Below are 8,438 nucleotides of genomic sequence, written 5' to 3' on the forward strand. Positions count from 1 at the left end.
CAAATCAATTATTTTGCCTATCAATTATATCTATCAAAGTCTATGAAGATCGATGTGATATTTTATGTATTTTTTTTAAGCCACATCCTATAAAAGTGCATAATAATTAAAAATTTGAGGTAAAAAAAGTCTAAGATTCAATATAGCACTAAAATAGATAAAAATATCTTATTCATTAGTATAGATATAATATTAATAAATATTCATAGGAGCTAATAAAAAATCTTGTAAATATAATAAAGAAGATTAATGCTTTTCATCAATGATATTTGCTAAAATAAAAATAAAGAATATCTAATCTTTATTATAAAAGAAACAAGATTCAAAAAAGATAGTATTCTACCTTCTATTATTATTTATAATTTTTATATATTTGTGGCACTAAAAAAAATAAAAAACCAACAACCACATCTTGGACTTCATTAATATATAATCACTACTCTTCATGTAACTTCCTCCTAGAAAAGGAGGTAATATCATGAACATATATATTTATTCTAATATTTATCTATTTGATTAAGTAGAGGTAGATAAAAATAAATTAATTTTATGGAAAAGCTTTTTAGAAGCTTCATTAATGTGGCTTTGATTTTATACATACTTGTAGTTGATTAATATGTTAAAAAATTGGTCAACAAGTTAATCACATGTTGCACATGTTGGTAGCTTGTGGAACAAGCTAGATATGTTGTGCACATATAAAAAACTTGCCTTGCAAGTCAAGGCATATATCTTACAAATTAGACACATGTTGGAGGTCCTATTGAATGTTGCTACATAGCTCCTAGTTAGATAGTATATATAGAAGTAAGAGTGAAGCCTTCTTTACTCTTGTCAACATCTTTTTAGTCCTTAGTATTGTTTTAAGACTTTTTAATCTTCTTGTTTTTTGTAATAGCCATTCTATTTTAAAATACTATTATATTTGAATTATAATAATAATAATAATAATTATTATTATTTTTATTATTTTATTATAGCATTTTATTTTTATTTTTATAATTTGAACATAATTAGATCAAACAAATTCTATAATAAAATAATAATAATAATAATAATTAATATTAAATGAACTAATACTTTATTTATTATAATTATAATCTTGAATAATTAATAAATACTATATATATATATATATATATATATATAAAAGAAACTACTAAAGCATTCCAACTTTGTTAAAGCCACACCATCTTTTCTACGTCATGATTCATTTTTGTAGAAGTTCTATGTTCCCTATCTTGTTTTCATTTCAAATCCTATGTTCAAATCCTATGTTCAAATCCTATGTATATAAATATAAATAAATGAGAGTTAAAAATATAAAATATTTTCTTAAAGAAATAAATTTAAAAATTTGTAGAATTTTAAGATAATAAGACTAGACATATCACAATTATTTATTTAAATTATTTTCTATTAAATTTGAAATATGGTATAAAGTAATTTGTAACTTCTACACATATCAATGATATGAATGCCAATCAGTGTTGTTATTTTCTTTTCTTTTCTTTTCTTTTTTCTATCTTTTTTTTTATAAGAGGTAGAAATAAAAGAATTTCTGTGATATTCTAAAAAACAACAAGCAGGGATGAGGAGGATAGAGATGGGTGGGCATGGAGTAGAGACAAGGGGAGTCATGACAGGGTAGTAGAAATGGGGGTGGAAACAGGGGACTTGGGATGGAAATGAGATGAAGGACATAGAACTTGTACAAAAATAAATCATGAGGTGGAAAAGGAGGTGTGGCTTTGATAAAATTGGAATGTGGTTTTGACAAATTTTATATATATATATATATATATATATATATTATTTGTTAATTATTTAAGATTTTTTTGTAATAAATAAACCACTAGTATTAATTCTTATTATTTTTATTTATTTTTTCTTGATTATAGAATATATCATAATTCTAAGAAATAAGATTTGAGATATTTGGATGGCAACTAGAACTTGAAGTTAAATTTTATTATTTCTAATTAATAAAAAATATATATAATTTAAATCAATAAAAGCCAATGTACCACTAAATATGAAGGACATTGATGGATACTGAAGACAATATTAGATAGTTGAACTCTTAATGCCACTTTTAATAACTTAATTTAAAGATGCAAGTAATCATCTATTAGTAACTCCCAAAGAGTTTCTTAGATCTTCTTTGATAGTATTAAATTTTTATTATAATCTAATGTCTTTATTTATAAAACATATTAAGGCTCTAATAACTAAAAGCACTTAAGCTAAAAATTCATAATTTAAAATTTTAACAATCATAAGAAGTTTGTAGTAAGATGTAAGATTTGATAGTAGAATGAGACCTATGTTTGATGGCTAAGCTTTAAAATTGTCTAATTACAAGATCTTTTTTGCAACTAGATGTTATTTTTTAATACTTTTTATTTAAATATTTACTCAATACATTAAATCCACTTGAATTTATAAAATATTATTTTACTTTATGATCTCATATTTTTTACATACCAATATGAACTTTTACTATGATATTATTAATTTTTATTTGATATTAACAACTTAAATTTATTCGTATCAATTTTCATAATTTTATTTTTAAGCTCTTAGAAGTTGTGTCTATTACTTAGTATGTCTCTTTCTAATCAAATCTTTATTCTTAATATATTTAAAAAATAAATTATTTCATCTAATAACTTAAAATATATATTTTAAATATATTTTTATTTTATTTTTGATAATAGATCTTTAGCATTATCTTTTTAATCTATCTTAAAAATCATTAATAAAAGCTTTATAATTTTAATCTAACTTGTAGGTAAATTTTTAGCATTAAATAGCTTAGATAATAAACAAAATTGGATATATGTCTCTAATAATTTTTTTTATTTTCTCTAAAAATAAAATAAAATAAAATAAAATAAAATAATAAATATAATATCTATAAAAATATTGATTTTTATAAATAGATTTTAATTGGTATATTTATTAGAAATACAAATTTAAGATGTTTAAATAAAAAATATTAAGATTTTAAAATCTATTTGATTTTTAAGTTAATAATATTTATAATTAAAATTTTAATTAAAATTTATTTAGAATTTATTTAGATATTTTTAGATTAATTTTTAAAACTTTAATAAAAATAATTTTACCACCATGAGAGGCCATTATGAAGAAATAGAGCAAGATTTGAAGGACTTACAAGGTTTCTAAGTTAATTGGATGTTTTTGAATACACTATAAATTTAAAAATATAAAAAAGAAATTTTACTAATAGAAAATAGGAAGACTAGTAGTTAGTGTAGTACTTGTAGGAAAAGTGGTGCAAAAGTGCCATATGGATTGTAATACCTTGGATGTAGGTAAGAATATAAAGCTAAGGCTTCACAACCTCTCTAAAACACCCTTATATATTACTTGTGAGTCTTGATGAGCCTCAAATCATTGATCACTTAAGCTAATTATCTTTGAAATAAAAATCCAGTCACTTCATTTCTTTATTATTTATATTCTATCTTTAAACCATCACAACTTATTTATTATTATTTGTAATAAAATATTATTTTTATTATTAAATATATAAAAAATATCTATTTAAATATATATATATATATATATATATATATATTAGTAGATAAAAAATTAGTAAAAAAATTGTCACTAGTTTTACAATTTATAATTGCTTGAATTTAATTTAATTTATTTTATATTATTCTTTTTAATTTTTTTTAATTTTTTTAATTTTTTTAATTTTTTTAATTTTTTATTTTACTTTATACCACCAATTACAAGCAACTGTTAATTGAGCCATCTTATAATTTGGATTGATGTGTGAATTTTATAATTACAAAAAATAATAAATATTACTTTTTTGAGGATGAACATTATAAAAATTACTTTAATATAAAATTTTCATATATATCTTATATGAAAAATATCATTAAAAAATTTAAAATGATATAATTAAAAAAATCTTAAATTATTTTAGAAATTTTTAATATTATTATTTTATTTAGTTAAATTTCTATGAAATAATTATCTTTGATTCTTTTATACTTTCATTAATAAGGCTTTTAAAATTTACTTGTAAACGAGGTTTATTTATACTTATTTCTTTAAATTGCACAATCTCTTAGAATAAATACAAAATTTTATTACTGAATTTTTCTATAGACACGACAATAATTCTTCTATAATTAGAATTTCTAATACATGGAATTTTTGCTTAAAGAATATTTTTAAGCTTGTAAGGATTGCTAAAAATTATAAATCTATCATTATTTTGAATAAATAAAATATATATAATTTTTTTTCTTTTATTTAGATTAACATAGATTTATAATAAGAAATACTAACAAATACATGAATAAAAATAGAAGAAGATAATCCACAACTTGTAATATCAACTAAAAAATTTCAAAAAGAAAGATAGTTCATTTTTTTATAATCAAAATAAATATTAAAAATTAAATATTAAAATATTAAATAATTAAATAATCTATTAACTTAAAAAAACAACTACAATAAGCTAATAATCTTATAAAATTTTCAATGATATAAATATCAATAGAATAATATAAAAATATTATAATTTAGTATTACTAAATGAAAGAACTAAAAAAAGACGTGATTATAAGATAGAAAAGAAGCTAAAATATCTATTTTTAACTAAAAAAAATTAGATGAAGATTGAAATATAATTTTTTTTTTGTTAGGATTGAAGATGGTCTTAGTCTTGCTTCTAAACATATAAGCTACTAAGAAGGTTTTTTAAAAGATTATTATGGACTATTAGAACTGTGATCCAAGTATCAAATTATAAGCTACTTCTAATGCAACTTTCTGAAAGTGAATAACTTATAGGATAAGTTTTAATAATCACATGGTATATCTATAGGAGTTTAAATTTCTAACTTGTGATTCAATTTTAAAAAAGAAATTATCAATGTGATATATTTCTATCTATTTTTATTTAATTTTAGTAATTTATTAATTTTTTATATTTATTTAATTAATATGTGCTTCTATCACAATAGCTATTTAATTTTAAATCTATTCTTTTATTATTCTTTATTATTTTTTAATAGTAAAATATTACATTTAATTTAGATGATATTGAAATAAATATATTATTTTCATATTCAAGATAAATCTATATAATTGAAAATAATATTATATATATATATATATATATATATATATATATTAGTGTGTGTATGTTAGTGTGTGTACATTTAAAGAAAAAAAGATAATAAATTTAAAATCTTATATAAGTTACTTTTTAAAGAACATGTGCATTGCTTTAATTAAAAATATTCTAATTGTCATTATAATGTTGTGAAGAAAGATAAATTTGTGGTTTTTAATTTGTATGGTTGTAATACAATAAATTTATTTATTTTAAAAAATATAATATATTATAAAAATTGAAGTTAATAGAATAAAAAAAACTCTAGTGGATTATTATATATTAATAGATTATTTTACAAGCACCTTCATTTTTAGCTTATATTGCCTTTAGGACCAAAATTTATATCAGTTTGTATGTACACATATACTTTTAGTATTAAGACTATATAAAATAGAAATTCAAAGTTATAATTCATAATATTAACAATGGTTGTTATCTACTTTAAGTCCTTAGAGCCATCCCACATTCATTTGAGTTTATCTAAAGTTTCAAAATTAATTCTATAAGATCTATTAAAATATAATATACTCTAATGAACAATACTTTAGCCTTATATTTACAAATTAATATTTATTTCTAAATAAGAATATTTTAAGAAAAAAATGTATTATTTAAGTTTTTAACAATTCATGGTTAATAGATATATTTTATTTATACTTATTAGCTTTTGCAAGCTTTTGAAGATTCTACTTGTATATTTGTTAATTTTACTGTTAGAACATGATTTTTTTATGAGTATAATTATCTTTAATACTACAGATAATGTTATATTGATATTTTATTTTACTAACTTAAAGTGGTAATAATTCTATATTACTCATATTGTTAATTTGTATTCTAGTTTTATATTATATTTTAAATTTTCTTAAGTGTCTCTTATTATTATCAAAGTATATATTCTACTATATATATATATATATATATATATATATATGGACGTAGTTTGTTTTTAGGGATACTATTAAAATCGGTTCTTTTTGTTCTTTTTGCTTACAAGTTTTATTTTAAGGTGACAATAAAAGAACTATATAAAAATATGTGAATAATCATTATACAGATTTTATTTTAAAAAATAATTTGATTAGAAGTCTATTTATTACTATATATTTGTAACAATTTCAACATATAATAACTATACACACTTCTTAAAAGTATATTATATTTACATATTCTTTTAAATATGATACATTGCTACATAAACTTCTCCTAGCAATTGCATGTCTTTTGAAAGCCTTTGTAAAAGAAACAACTTAGATCCTTAAGTTACAAGCATTATGGTTTTCAAAAAGCTTCTACATAGCCTTTTTTTTTTATAGTGGGTATATATAAAAGCAAGATTAAGGTCTTTTTTGTATTGTTTTTTTGAAAAGAACTTCCTAATATTTTTTTTATTTAAAATATCCATATTAGTTAATTTTAATTAATTTTAATTAATTTTAATTTTATATGATATAAAAATATATTATCTTTTAAATATTTATCTAAAATTTAAATCTTTAATAAGATTTTTAGTCTTTTAACATTTTTAAATCAATATAACTTTAAAATTTTAGTTTATTTTAGAATTAAATAATAAGAAAAATTGGAATCTTAAAAAATTATTCTTATTTTTATATTTATCTAAAAACATACCTAAATTAACTAATACCTAAAATTTAATTTTTAAAATTATTTTTAAAACTATCTAAAATAAAATATTATTATTTTTCATAATATTAATTATTTTTAATTTTTAATAATTATTAAATAAGATTTAAAGCTAGGCTTTAAAAAATAGACTTGCCATAGTGAAATAGGACAAATTAATTAATTATTCATTGATTATTTTATAAAATCTTGTTTTAAATAAATATACACTTTAATTATATTTTTTTCTTATTAGATTGTTTTTGTTGACATTTGTAGAATTGAGTTAAAATATTGAACTTATCTTAAGAGACATGCTAATAATAATATATATATAAAAAAAAAAAAACTTGCAATAATAACATGTTTGAAAAGATAGCATTTTGTAGTGCATTCTTTTCATACAAGTTGTCATTTTAGTATCTTCATCCAAAATAGAGGTGTATTTGTGGCAAGATTTATCTTAATGGGATTAATTTGGATGACTTGAGCATTGTGCTGCTAGGCTCCTCAAAACTTTTTCTAGACTTTATTTGAAATTACCTAATGTTGGATATGGATTAATTTTGTGAAAGTGAACGGTCCAAAAATGTATAGAAGAGTAACCAAAAAGGTGGACATGTAGAAGTGTATAAAAGCATGACATTTAACTTATTGACAACTTAATAAAAATATGTCCCTTTTTAAAATTTTATAATATAAAACAAAGAAAAGAGACAAATGAGAGAATAAACCTGAACCAAAGATAGCACATGAGATATGTGTTACATTGGTGACACTACCAAGGGTACATTTCATTGCACAATAAAAGCTAACAGACATGATAAAACAAGGGGCTTTTAGCAACAAAACTCATGTATCGGACATTCTTGCCCACCAAACTTTTTGGCCACAGATATTTCAGGATGATTTTTCTAATAATTTTCTCTTTCTTTTGCCTCTTGTCATTACTTCATCTAGTAAACCTACACAAACATAATCCACCTTTTTCTCCAAAAACAATTTTGTAGCCCTGGGCAGTACTAGGGTCCAGGAGATTCCATGAGTTCTTGACTGCCACTGTGTGACTTCGTAAAACTAGAAGCATTGTGACAATGCAGATTTGCGAGATCCACAATAACGACGTCGAATTCACCTAAATGTGTTGCGAGTACAGTGCCTTTTGAAAACTGCGCAATCAGGTTGTTTCTGGAGAGCTTTCGGAGAGGCGGAGTTTCTGGGGCTTACAGTTGTCACATTTTTGGCTGGATGCAATCATGTGCCGCAGATGGCCTGTGCAGAAGATGAAATGTTGTCTATTGAGCATGTGCCCCTGGTTTTCGATGGCATCATACACCGTCAATAGCTCAAGCTCGCAAGTGCCCTGGTTTTGAATCGAAGGGCTTTGACAAGCACGTGCCAGTCTTTATCGATCTTTTGCTGCAGTGCGGCGCTGCTGGTATTGTTCGCAGCGTCAGTGACAAGCGTCAGCGTGGCGAAAGTGTCCGAGTGAGCCAAAAGAGGAGCATCAATCAGCACCTCCCCCCTTTACCAGCTTCAAATGAGTTGCGAAGTTGGTCTGACCAGACGATGGACTTCGTACCTTGAGCATTGAATCCCATAACTCCGGTATAATGTGGTGCTTGCAATTGTGTGATGCCAC

Source organism: Physcomitrium patens, chromosome 1, assembly GCF_059467195.1.
Source record: "Physcomitrium patens ecotype Gransden chromosome 1, ASM5946719v1, whole genome shotgun sequence".
NCBI classification, from domain to species: Eukaryota; Viridiplantae; Streptophyta; class Bryopsida; order Funariales; family Funariaceae; genus Physcomitrium; species Physcomitrium patens.